General features: G+C 44.1%; 1 protein-coding gene across 1 annotated transcript in view; it reads right to left on the reverse strand.

Moving 5' to 3' along the window:
* Window positions 1-13,742, reverse strand: part of LOC144103693 (uncharacterized) — a 57,443-nt gene extending 43,701 nt beyond the window's left edge. Inside the window, exon 1 of the mRNA XM_077636351.1 lies at window positions 13,654-13,742. The gene's annotated coding sequence lies outside the window, so the exon portion shown is untranslated. The remainder of the gene's footprint in view (window positions 1-13,653) is intronic.
* Window positions 13,743-14,056: the final 314 nt, after the last annotated feature.

A 14,056-nucleotide genomic window follows, 5' to 3' on the forward strand; every position in this document is an offset into this window, starting at 1 on the left:
GACGGGGAAAAGCCGCTTTTTCTTGACTTGATCTATAGCGCAAGCCTGGACTGAGGGCCCCACCCACAATTCGCCAATAGAATAAAATACAATACAATACAATAAAAGATTATTCTTACCCTATCTCTGCTTGTTGGCCATCGAAAAGAAAGAAAATAACAGCGCTTGTTTGTCCCTCTTTCTTCGTGCCATCCACATGTTGCTCGTTCCGCCTCCGTCTCCCCAATCGGGAAAGGGTCCTTCGCCTTCCCCACCATGTAGCGGCCGAAGGGAAGAGAAGAAGAGTGACGCGGAGTATGGCTGCAGGTGCATCGATTGGCGATACGCGTCTTTTCCGAGAGGCCCGTCAGGGCCAGCCAGGCGTCAACCGATCACCTGGGGAAATTCGTTTCCCCGAAGTGCGCCCCTGTGTTTCTGCCGTTCCGTCTCGTCGGCGAGTTCTGGCAAAGATTCGCCAGTCGATGGTGCCTGGGATCCCCCCGCTATTACCGCCCGATTGGCCGCATCCCCGTCTTCCCCTTACCTTGTTCTCTGCGCGCTATCTTTGCGAGCGCCACTCTTTTTTTCCCGAAGCTTTTACGACCAGACGCCGTTCTCGCAGGGGCGCAGGGACTGCCGGGATAGATTAGAAGGAACTCGGGGCTCTTGTAAGGTGGCTACGAACACTAACGCCGTGTGTAGGCGCCTGTTTGTTTTTATCTCTAGGCGGCACATATGGGCCTGCTTTGTGCTTTTAATTTCCGGTTGCACGCTGCGTGCAAAGTGCTCAAGCGTATTAGTATGCGGCGTCGATAACGTAAGTGCCCGCATGTATAATAATCGATTTCGGAGTTCCTTTTTCAGTTTCTATTTCTAGCGGTGTTTGATAGCGATCCCCACTACACAAGCAGGCGGCTATGAAGCGCCATGTTGGGCGCAAAAACGACTCTGGTTGCGTCATGGGGTGCACGTCTGGTGGCAAGCAGCGATTGGTAGCAGCAGTGGGTGTTATGGGTACCCGCAAGCAAACCTGGTATTACGTCATCGCTCTTTTCTGACATACCGCCTGGCCAGGTGAATAGGATACGTGACCAAATTAAACACGGTGTGACCTCTTATTGAGTATAAGTACTCGGACTCAATTTTGTACTCGGACTCAAAGTTGTTTCGATGCGTGTATTAGGTTAAGGCGTAACCCTTACAAAAATGATCTGTAGACTCTCTATAGACTGTCTACAGACAAAAGTCTACAAAAAGTGCCATGGCCCTAAAACTATAGATTGTCTGCAGACTCTCATAGGATTTGTATTGTCTATAGAGTCTACAGACTTTATAGACAGAAGTCTATGGATAGTCTATACACTGTCTAAAGAAATTTTTGTAAGAGAATTTTGTCCCGATGAAACAGTTAGGAGCGATTCCCTACAGAATGCAACGCGATTCTCTGTTCTTATGGTTAAGGTTGGCTCGGAAAGGGACGCCTTAGACTGTGAGAATTATGGGTGTTCGGTTTTCATAAAAATATTTGTGTAACACAGAGAAGAGTTACGGGCTTGCTAGAGTCACCAAAGGGCTTCAAGGGCAGTCCCTGGCAATTGGTGACAGCGCCCGTTTCATAAGGCACTCAGAGCAGCGTAGGGAAATAAAATGAGCAAAAGCAGACTGAAAAACAACTCTGAGAAGGTGGAAACAAAACAGAAAAGAACGTAAATATGTATTATAAATGGGAACTTGTGAAACTCCTGCAAACTTAACACAAACATGAATTACAAAACTCTGTTCTATGCCCACTCTTTCAAGTGCCCGTGCAATATATTTTAATGGTATGGCGTCAAGTTATTGCTCTTATACAAAACACCTATCGATTAATCATGATAAAAGCCTTCTATTGACAAGCACACACACAGTGAAAACAAATTCGATGTATTTGACAAACCGACTAGAAAGATGGGTTCTTTCGCGACAGAGGGCTAATTGAGGTAAGGAAGTAAATAACAAAATTGAAATACTCGTCTTTTATGCTCTCCTCCATGTCTATTTATGAATCATTTACCTACATGACCTACCTGAAAGTGTTTCTTATTTTTTGTAAAGCTGAATATTTCATCTTTGGTACTAGGCGCGAACACAGACAGAACACAAGGAAGGGAACGGGACAAAAAATATTTCATGTTAACCTTTTTTTCATCATTGTTATTAGTGTTATTATTATTTAGTGGTCTCGTTTATGCTGCCTTGTAAGGGTTGCCTGGTTCTCGTCAAGCTGTTTGATTTCAGCTTTTAGCCCGGGTGACCCAGCAGCCTTTCTGGTAAATAAAGATCAAGTTCAAGTTCACTTAAGAACATGATAACAACCAGCTCTATTGTTCATCGTTATGTTTCGCAATACACGGCGCGTTTGAAACTTTCTTTTAATTTTTTTAAATGTCTATTGTCTACCATGAATACTGTTTATTACTGTTGTATTATTTACTGATAATTTTTTTTAGGATACGGGTATTATGTATGTGTTAGTGCAGCGCTTATCGAGGGCCAGTCGAACTGACTAGACCAGCTTTTTTCCGAGTGACAGCACGAGCTCTGACTTACAAAACACGAGCGCTGACTTACAACTCTGTTGTAAGTCAGCGCTTTTGTTGTTGTTTCCTTTCTTCATCCCTGTATTGTGTGCGCTGTTTTTTCGGTGTGAGTACATACCAACTCGCCCAGTCTTCTACTTTGGCACATTTTTCCGAGGGTCTCCCGCCTGTGTAGATAATTTTTCTACGTGACAGCCTCAATAAAGTGCATTCATTCATTCATTCATTCATTCATTCATTCATTCATTCATTCATTCATTCATTCATTCATTCATTCATTCATTCATACAACTCTACTATTTATTATAAAATAATCTTCTGCGCCTAAGAGCGATTGTGCTGGAGGCAAACATCTTTGCAAAAACACCCACCGAGTTCCGTCTTGAAAATTTCGCAGATAAACTATTCGAATCTCCAATGATCCAATCTTCCAGTCATAAATGATCCAATTCCAATCTTCAAGGGTCGAGCCTTGCACCCATGAGCTATTTAAGAAGAAAGGCAATATTTCGACTGAAGATAAGATTCACAGACCCCTGTTTGAGTCTGGTAAATAGAATAAAACATTTAAGACAGATTTATTTTTTCAATATCCACTCAGCAACATCCAGGCGAGTTCTTTCGTAAACACTCTTGAACTTACCTTCATTTAACGGACCTTTAACGGACACTGACATCGCACAGCACACGGGCGCCTTTTGCATTTCGCCTCCGTCGAAACGCGGCCGCCGCGGTCGGGTTCGAGCCCGGGTACTCCGGCTCAGTAGACGAGCGCCTTAACCACTGAGCCAGCGCGGCGGGTAGGTCTTGACATAAAATCAGGGCGCGTTTAACACTGTCAGTCATGCTGTCATTTAAACAATTTGTCTTGCAGCCGTTGTGATCAGGGGACATTTGATTATGTGCGCAGCCTTCTGTAGCATCGCACGGCAGCAATTGTCTTTGGTTCCCTTCACTATTCAACTTCCGCTTGAAGGCACAGCTGATGGTTCGGTGTTGTTCCCGACTCTTTTTTTATCTAGCCATGCTCAAACTTGCTATCGCCTCTCTTTCATCCCATCCACTCTTTTTACGCCGACAGTTTTACCAACTGTAAGGTCACTGGCTCTTTTGGGACAAGCAAAACGTTCTGCAGAAGGTCATCGACCTCATTCGACAGCACCTGGCACCAGAAATCTTCAGTACTCGGGTTACAAGTCCGACATACCCAACAATTGTGCACTACAGCATTTTTGAGCGGGAAACCGTTTATGAACGCAATGTTTTCATATAATGTAAGATTTCATTGTAACAATCAATTCATCCGCAGATATCAGCCGACGGCAATCTTGCATTTTTTTCTATTAATGGTTTTGCTATCATCAAAAACGTTCTCCATGATATCATCAAAGACGTTCTCCATTGGTTTTCTGTGGGAGTCTTAACTGTTTGACGGGATTGGTGGAAACACTTTAAAAGAAAGATTTTTTTTGCATATCAGAAGAATTGACCATTACCTTCAACATTTCCATAAAGGTATCTTACGGTCTTCAAAATTTTTGTCCGAGAATGTTGGGCATGAAACTAACGGGGGCAGTTAAGTCTTCTTACGTGCTATGAGTGCGAAAGCACTGTGCGCTAGTTAGTGGTTTATTATGTCTGTGGTATTGTGCGTTTAAGTAACTTAGTTTGCGTTGACGACCAAACCTCACTTCATTCGGAACACCGTGGGTTAATGCCCATATATGCAAAATTGGCCATTCTCTACTTAATATTCGTAGATTGCGGTGAGTCCTCATACAACTACCGCGCAGTGGCGCAGCGGTTACGCAATGCGTCTCTGCACAAATAATAATAATAAAAATTGTTTTCTTGGGGGGGAGGGGGGAAGGAAATGGCGCAGTGTCTGTCTCATATATTGTTGGACACCAGAATCACGCCGTAATTGAAGGGATAGAGGGAATGAAAGAAGAAAGAGGTGCCGTAGTGGAGGGCTCCGGAATAATTTCGACCACCTGGGGATCTTTAACGTGGTGACTGTTCCTGTCACAGCCACCCGTAGGGATTGTGCGTCCCATGCTACTCATCCCTAGCAGCTTATCGTGCAGCTGGCCAGTGGAAAAGTACTCTAGTACTCTACGAGCACTCCGAGAGTACTCCAACAGTACTTTTAAAACAGGTCGTACATGTGGCAAATCAGCACACAGTACATTACTCGCGTTTCATAGGTTTATAGTCAGTAAGCTGCAACCAATGCAACATGCACACTTTTCTTGCAAATAAAACCGTGCTGCAACGGTTAATCATGCAAGCATGGCCTCAACACCCCTTCCGCGGCATAATCAAAAACGGAACTTAATCATAGGCCGTGTTTCTTCATATCCAATTTAAGAAAGTCTTATTTGCTCATTCAAGGAAAATTTGTACAAAATCTTTGGACCGATGGCCTCCACGCCTAGTCTCAGGTCGAATGCAAAACGAGACATTTGGGCAACCACATAAGAAATGTGTAAACTAATATTTAGGCTGAATGAAAACAGTGAAATAATACAGCGAATTAATCTGACGTTCGGTCGTATGCAAAAAGACGCTTTTACATCGACACACTATAAAATCAGTTAAACCCGTCACAATCGTTGCAGTTTGATCAAATAATTGGTTTGTCATCAGCGCAGTCAAATGCTGCGAAAATGTCAACTCTTCTTCTTTGCACGCTTGTCATTAAAGCCAATGATTTATAGCTATAACGGCCTACAGCGAATTTCGACATCAATCGCGAACCGGTCTTACGAGCGAAAAATGTTTTGAGTTCGTGCCCCACTTTAGCCAACTTAAACTCCCTAGCTTGCGGTATACTGTTCAATTTCACTGGAAGGTGTATATATATACATTGTATACATACTTAAGCGGAGGAGGCTGTAGCGAATCCAAAACTGCGTGCCATTCCCGAGAGAGGCATGGCCTTGCGGCTGAGTGATATATCACAGAGTGGGAAACGTGATAGGCTGGTCTCTGCCCATTTCCAGCAAATCAGTTTACCGAGCATCCAGCAGGAGGTGTGAGAATCGCAACCCTCCCGAACAGCGTAATCCACTTAAGCAGGAGTGATCCGGGCGGTCAATTCGGGATTTCTCGATCGATGAGCTCGACGTCGGTCTGCGCCCGCGAGATTATGAGGTCTGCGCCCGCGAGATTGAGATTAGCCAAACAGAAAATGAAACAGGTTATGCGCGCGCAAGAAATAAAAAAAATGCTAACGTTGATTGGAGTCCTGGAAAACTACTAGCCGAGAAATCTCTGCACCAATTCTCGTCCGATTTCGATTCATATCTGGTGGTGTAGGTCCGTGTCGAATTTCGCGCCGTTATAGGACGGACATTTGGATCCAAAGAGACCGGAAGTCATCTACCCGCTCGAAAAAGGGGAAGATGTACGTTGATTTTTCCGCTGGAGCACACAACACCAAAACTGAAGAATTAAGGGAAATTCACGCCGTAGTATATCCGACCATAGAAGGACATATAAGGGCGTATAGAACCATACATACGTCTCATCTAGTGAGACAACTGATTGTTTGATGTAGCAAGGGTGAAAAAGTACAAATCAAAAACACACAAAGAACTGCAAGCCACCTGCACCCTTGAGCAAATAAGGGAGGAATCTTTTATCTTTGCTTTTCCCAAGAGAAAAAAAATAGCTGATGGCCTAGCTCTGTTGGCCCAGGATATACGTAGCGAAAGCGCGGCGACTTCTGGATCGGAAGAGTGCATTCACTAGATGCGCCATTATTCATGATTAAAGTTTGAGCCGCGTCGTGGCGGAGTGGTAGCGGTGAGTGTGCGGGGGGTTTCAGTGGCTCCCATAGATGCCGCCACCGAATACGTAGGTTAGAGGTTAAGCGCAGGCTCTGTTAAGGCGCGTTTATACTCCAGCGTAACGCGCGCGCGCGCGCTGCACGGCGACGTCGCATCGGCCAAAGCGAGACCCTCTATACTCCAACTGCGCTTGACGCAACGACGAGGAACGCGGTGTGACGTCATACCAAACGGCGGCGGCTGCGAGCCGCGTGGTGTGACGTCATGCCAGATCACGTGGCAAGCGCGCGAAGCACAGTAACTGTTTCACATATCTCGGTGGACACCCGAACCACGCCGTAAAGGAAGGGATAGGGAAAGGAGGGAGGGAAAGAAGAGAAAACTGAAAATTGAAAGTTGGATTCTGAGGAAAGGAGCGGCCCTGCGAATCGGCGGAACACCTGTGGCTCGGTGCTGCTAGTGGCGCATGCGCAGTAGTGACTAGGGAGCGAGGGAGAGAGAAATACCCGCGGCGAGGCGCGTGTTGTGACGTCATGTGCCTCCTCGGAGCACCGCCACGGCGAAATCGCAAGTTTGCGGCCAGTAAAGCTTTCGCTTGAAACTCTGCATCAAAAATCGACACAATTCTTCTTTTGCACCCATCCGAACCTCACCATTTATTTATTTATTTATTCAGGTTACTTACAGGCTATTTTTACATAAGAGCATTGTGCGAGTGGGACAGTACAGAAGAATTTAGAAAACATTAGAGCAAAAACAACGATTGAAGAGAAATGTTATATAGTAGTTAGCAAGCGAAACTTAGCAGAACGGAGGTAAATTAAAAAAAAAGCATTAAACAAGTTTCGAAATGTGGCAAGATGGAAGTTGAACACAATTCTTCACTGCAGTTAACAAAATAACAATTTCTTACACATTATACAGCAGTAATATTGTTTTCTGGTAAAAACACATGAAAGCAAGACATTGGGCGACTAATGTAGTTATCACATCTCGAAACATGGCAGTATTTTCAGTGTTAGTAACATCGTCAGGAAGGCTGTTCCAATGGCTTGTGGCACGTGGGAGGGTAGACATGTTAAACTTTTTAGTACGAACAAAAATACGCGGAAAGCTGCTATGACTGCGGAGACGATGCGATGAACGACATGGCCGCGACAAAGGCAGAGTGTAACTGTGAAGATTGAAAACCGTTTTATGGAATAAGCAATACCAAGCTTGTAAATAAAATCGTCAGCGAAGTAAAATCGCTACCTATACTTCACGTGTTTCGTTTCGTTTGTCTCTCGGCCCGAACAAGTAAAGCATGTTCGCCGTTTCCTCATTTAATTCACTCATTTTAATCACAAATATCAGTATGCTCAATCGAAGAAACATGATTGTATATTTAGATAGATTGGTACATGGCCAAATAATAATTGGTTTTTTGGGGAAAGGAAATGGCGCAGTATCTGTCTCATATATCGTTGGACACCTGAACCGCGCCGTAAGGGAAGGGTAAAGAAGGGAGTGAAAGATGAAAGGAAAAGAGAGGTGCCGTAGTGGAGGGCTCCGGAATAATTTCGACCACCTGGGGATCTTTAACGTGCACTGACATCGGACAGCACACGGGCGCCTTAGCGTTTTTCCTCCATAAAAACTCAGCCGCCGCGGTCGGGTTCGAACCCGGGAACTCCGGATCAGTAGTCGAGCACCCTAACCACTGAGCCACCGCGGCGGGGTCTCTGCTTATGTTGTCATGCACAGATTTATTGTGGCCCGAAGGCGATATTCTTGCTTGATGTTCTCACTCCTGCTATAGAGCACTTGCAGCCGCAATGTAAATAAATAAATGAGTAAACTCACTAGTTAAAAATAGTATATCTCATCATATCATGTCATATACTGTATAATAAATATTTGCACAATCTTTTATGTTCAAAAATGCCTTGGTAGAGTATTGTTCGGTATGCGGGTTCCCACCGGTGCTATGAAATTTCGTGCAATTCCTCTCATTTTCGCGATTTTTTAGGCGGCAAATTACTTTCCTTTGCAAATCAATTTAAAAATTACAAGTAAGATAGGTCACCTTCTAAGAGCAGTGCTTAGTAGTGTGGCGCCAATAGTGGTACACATTAAACGCAAAGGTCGCGCTTTTTCTGACGACAGGCGTTCCTGGTTCCCTAGGTGGCGCCGCTTACCTTACCTTTCAAAAACTTCGCTTTCGGAGCTTGCGCATATTTTCCTTCCTCATAAGACTAACTGTCGCAGTCTCGGTGACTACCTTTCCAGTATCTTATAAGACCTTTAGCTCGTATATGATGACACTGACAGTGTCATTGGTTTGAGAAAACGAGGAGAAATTGGTGATGGAAACTGCTAATCTTTACCTGTACATCTGTCGAGCACTGTTACATTCATTACCTCATACCATCACTTCGAACTAACATGTCCAGCAATTTCGGAAGAAAATTTTGAAAATTGGAAAATTGTAAGATGCTTTTGCCGTGATATTGGAGGTAATTAGGGTCCACTCTTCTGAAATGTGGCACAATCTTTCTTTTAAGGTGTTTCCATCGGTCAAATCGAACAGTTAAGACTCCCTTAGAAAACCAAAGGGTTTTGACGATAGCAGAAACTTTAATAGAAAAAAAAACTCAAGACAGTCGTCTGGTGATCAGCAGGTATGTTCATTGTTATAGTGAAATCTTACATTATATGAAAAAATTGCGTTCATAAATGGTTCCTCCTTTAAAAATGATTTTGTCCAGAATTGCTGAATATAAAAAGGACGGCGGTTCCAAAGGTACGCGTTGTTTAGCTGATAGCAATGGTAGCATGCCTGGACAAATCTATTTTGCGAGTTGCCGCTGTGGCTCAGTGGTTATGGCGCTCTGCTGCTGACCCGAAAGACGTAGGTTCGATCTCGGCGGTGGAGGTGGAATTTCGATGGAGGTGAAATTCTAGAGGCGATGTCAGTGGACGTTCAAGAAGCCCAGGTGGTCGAAATTTCCGGAGCCCTTCACTACGGCGTCCCTCGTAGCCTGAGTCTTTTTGGGACGTTGAGGCCGCATAAACCTAGTCGATTTTGCAGCGATAACGGGGGTATCAGTTGCAAGCGCTTTAAGCATGAGTTTCTGCGGGTTCCTTTCAAGACAGGCTCACTTACATAGATGCCATTGCCTTGCGTTCAATATAATGAAGAACAAGGGACGCGGGAAACTCCGAGTCGGCGCAATTGATGTTCAGCGCTCTGAGTTCCGAGAAAAACTGTCCTTCCTATCCGCACTGCGTTACAATCACTTCCTTATTGTCATTTCTTTAGCGCAATCAGAAGTTGAAAGCTGTGAGGTGGTAAAATCTCCTTCCCAAAATTCAAGCTAATGGCGTGAAAATTTCCTTGTGTGTTTTTTCTGCCCCGGGAGCTTCAAGGATGAAAATGATGCAAAGAAATTTTATTTTTATCTAGCTGCATTTTAGCAGGCGTGCATTATGTCCAACGTTCTCGGACGAAAATTCTAAAAATTAGCAAAATTGTACGATCATCATCAGCCTGATTACGTCTACTGCAAAGCAAAGGGCTCTCCCATGTCTCTCCAATTAACCCTGTACAATACTGTTATGGAAATATTGAAGGTAATCGAGTAGTCTTCTAATATGTATTAAAATCTTTATTTTAAAGTGTTTTAATTGATAGTATCAAACAGTTAAGACTGTCATAGAAAACCAATGGGGAACGCTTTTAACGATATATCAAAAACGTGAATAGGGAAAAAAACTGCAACCCTACCGACGGGAGATCTGCGGTTGTATTTATTGTTATAAAGAAATCCTGCATTATATGAAAAAATTTGCCTTCATAAAAGTTTTCAGCTCAAAAATGATTTTGTCTAGAACTGTTGGGTATGCACATGTGTACACTCTGCCTCAGTCAGCACAAATTAGAAGGCGTATCTGGTGCCTCCGCCGAAGTGCGTATTTATTTAGAAACAAAACTAAATTGCCTCATCCGAAACGGCATTTGTGTGAGGCGGAACAGGACAGGAATCAAAGTTCTTTTGTAGAGAAACTCTTTGAAGTTGTCTTCCATCGCAGACAGACACAGAAACACTTGACATTTTCGGTTTCGCATCCGGTTCCTTGGATTACAATTTTTCAGGTGGCAACGCTGTCCGAATTTCCTGTAGTCATTTACTTTCAGATTAAATTGGCTTCGAGTGGATGAAATTTAACACCAGTCGAGACAATTTATTCTTCTCCTTTTCCCGACGGCATCTTATTACCCGTTGTCTACGGACTCAATATGAACTAACTGGCTGCGGTTCTGCCACTGTATCCATTTCGCACTTATCAACGTGCGGCTGGAAGGGGCAAATTATAGCGATCAACTTGCGCCATAGAGAAAATCGGAGCCAAATCAGAGGTTCTGTTACTCACAAATCAAATGGTACGTATTCCATTGTCCTCGTCGTCATAGTGAAAATAATAATAATAATAATAATAATAATAATAATAATAATAATAATAATAATAATAATAATAATAATAATTGGTTTTGGGGGAAAGGAAATGGCGCAGTATCTGTCTCATATATCTTTGGACACCTGAACCGCGCCGTAAGGGAAGGGATAAAGGAGGGAGTGAAAGAAGAAAGGAAGAGAGGGGTGCCGTAGTGGAGGGCTCCGGAATAATTTCGACCACCTGGGGATCTTTAACGTGCACTGACATCGCACAGCACACGGGCGCCTTAGCGTTTTTCCTCCATAAAAACGCAGCCGCCGCGGTCGGGTTCGAACCCGGGAACTCCGGATCAGTAGTCGAGCGCCCTAACCACTGAGCCACCGCGGCGGGTAAATGAAAATTGAAAAATTGTTTTTTTTTAGTAAAGGAAATGGCACAGTAACTGTCTCCCATATGTCGGTGGACACCTGAACCGCACCGTAAGGGAAGGAATAAAGGAGGGAGGGAAAGATTAAAGGAAGAAAGAGGTGCCGTAGTGGAAGTCTCCGGAATAATGTCGACCACCTGGAGATCTTTAACGTGCACTGACATCGTACAGCACACGGGCGCATTTTTCGTTTCGCATCCATCGAAACTCGGCCGCCGCGGTCGGGTTCGAAATCGTCGTCACAGGTGGTACTTTCAGACGTGCTGTCATTACAAATTATGTTTATCATTGTCTGAATACTGTCACTAGCCATTGAGTGTTTGGTAATTCATTGCGCCATTTTTGAGGGCTAAAAATAAATAAAATACTTCGTTTCTTCCCGTAAAAATGTGCCCCACGATAAACGCAGTTTTTTTCTTTGCGCCAATTGTGGCACATTGGACACAAAAAGTTTACACAAAAATGACTCCTTTAATGTCAGGTGCAATAATCAAATGAAATCAAATTTTATTTCTGCCTTGAAAAAGCACAGAATGTTTTTATTAAACGTTAAAACAGTCAGTATAGCGCGTATTTCACCTAAGTTTTTCCACATTTTTAAAAATAGGTTTCTTGAGTTAGAAGACCGCTTTTTTCGGCATAGCATTGTCAGTGGTGTAGTCCATCAGTATACGGCTAAGACATGCTAACAAGCAGGCTAGTTAACTAATACTAAATAGTTAACTTTTTAACTATTACTGTTAGGCTCCTTAATTATCGAGAGACGTGTAGGCCACTGTAATTAATATTCAGATCAGTTTTCAGAATTTCGAAAACGCAGTTACCCTCGGCGCAGTGTCCTAACAAATTTTAACTGTATCTAGTAGTTACGTGCACTGGAGAGCTTGCTTTACCTGCGAGCTTCTCGAAAGCGCATGCATATTGACGGGCTGTAGCCATGTAGGGTAGCCGCGTTTTCGAAATTCTAAAAACTGATATGGGTATTAGGTGGGCTACAGGCCTCTCAATAAGTAAGGAGTCTAACAGTAATAGTTACAAAGTTAACTATTCAATATTAATGAACAGGCCTGCTATTTAGCACGACTTAGCTGTATCCTCATGTACCATACGGCTGACAATACTGTGCCGAAAAATTTGCTTTTCTGGCTCGAAACCCTATTTTAAAGAATTGTGTAAAATCTTAGGTGAAACACCCTTTATGTCCCTTATCTTCTTAGGGAAGGACTAAGAAAAGGGTCGCAAGAGATCGTCAAGGGGCCTGTAATAATAATTGGTTTTTGGGGAAAGGAAATGGCGCAGTATCTGTCTCATATATCGTTGGACACCTGAACCGCGCCGTAAGGGAAGGGACAAGGAAGGGAGTGAAAGAAGAAAGGAAGAATAGGTGCCGTAGTGGAGGGCTCCGGAATAATTTCGACCACCTGGGGATCTTTAACGTGCACTGACATTGCACAGCACACGGGCGCCTTAGCGTTTTTCCTGTAAGTTTTGTTTTCTGAGCCGCTTATATACCAGACTTGCAGTAGACGGCGAGCCCCGCCGCGGTGGCTCATTGGTTAGGCGCTCGACTACTGATCCGGAGTTCCCGGGTTCGAACCCGACCGCGGCGGCTGCGTTTTTATGGAGGAAAAACGCTAAGGCGCCCGTGTGCTGTGCGATGTCAGTGCACGTTAAAGATCCCCAGGTGGTCGAAATTATTCCGGAGCCCTCCACTACGGCACCTCTCTCTTCCTTTCTTCTTTCACTCCCTCCTTTACCTTTCCCTTACGGCGCGGTTCAGGTGTCCAACGATATATGAGACAGATACTGCGCCATTTCCTTTCCCCCAAAAAACCAATTCTTCTTCTTCTTCTTCTTCTTCTTCTTCTTCTTCTTCTTCTTCTTCTTATTATTATTATTATTATTATTAGACGGCGATGACGTCAGGCATTAAACTCGCGACTTATTCTACATTTGTCATTAAGAGCTAAAATCGCACTGGTAGTCTCGTACATAAGGCTTACAGTACTGCGAACACTGCGTCTCAAGCGGGGAAAATGATTCTTTCCAAGAAAAAAATTAAAGCTTCAAATTCGCGTGCACAGATATGTAAGCCACGATTGAAGGGGATATACCTGATACGCGGAGCTAGCTAGGTTTGACTAGAAAGTGCGTGCTTCGAGTGCAAATACGCGAGTACAAACGGCGACGAGTGTCACCGAGTAATTTTGCTTAAAAGCGGTAATCAAGCTTTATTAGCGCTTTATAATTACCGGTATATTTTTCCCTGATCATGCCCTTCACCGTGGAGAACAAAGGAGGCTATATTATACGTGGTGTTTACTGTTTAAAAGCTGTTTAAAAGGTATTCATATGTGTACACTCATTCTCAAAAATTTGGAAGCCATCGCGACCGTGGCCGCGGAGCGGAGAACACGAGCGTGAACGGGCACACCTCCTCTCCAGCGGAACCCCGGTGTAGGAAAGTGCCGCCGACAGCAGCGCCACCGCCAAGCAGCGATCCCGGTCTGGTCAAGGTCGCTGTGGACTCTAAACTTTTGAGAAAGACTGTAGGCCATGATAAAAAAAAGACGTTTTCTCAGTAATGCTCACATGTTCATCCGGCATGGGTTCTTTAGGCTAGGAAATCTCTTTTAGTGAGAAAAAAAAACATACGTTGGAGTGACGCATGAAAGTTGCTCGGGACTGAGATACAGAACGCACCAAAATTTTCTCTTTGTATTCTGTTGCTTAATCGGCGGCAGGTGGCGCGGTAAGCCGCAGGTGCATCCTGTGAAAGGTGCAACAGTGGATCACTGTACAGCAGACCCAGGCACGTGGGTACATGTTGATCGCGC

Source organism: Amblyomma americanum, chromosome 9 (genome assembly GCF_052857255.1).
Source record: "Amblyomma americanum isolate KBUSLIRL-KWMA chromosome 9, ASM5285725v1, whole genome shotgun sequence".
Taxonomy (NCBI): Eukaryota; Metazoa; Arthropoda; class Arachnida; order Ixodida; family Ixodidae; genus Amblyomma; species Amblyomma americanum.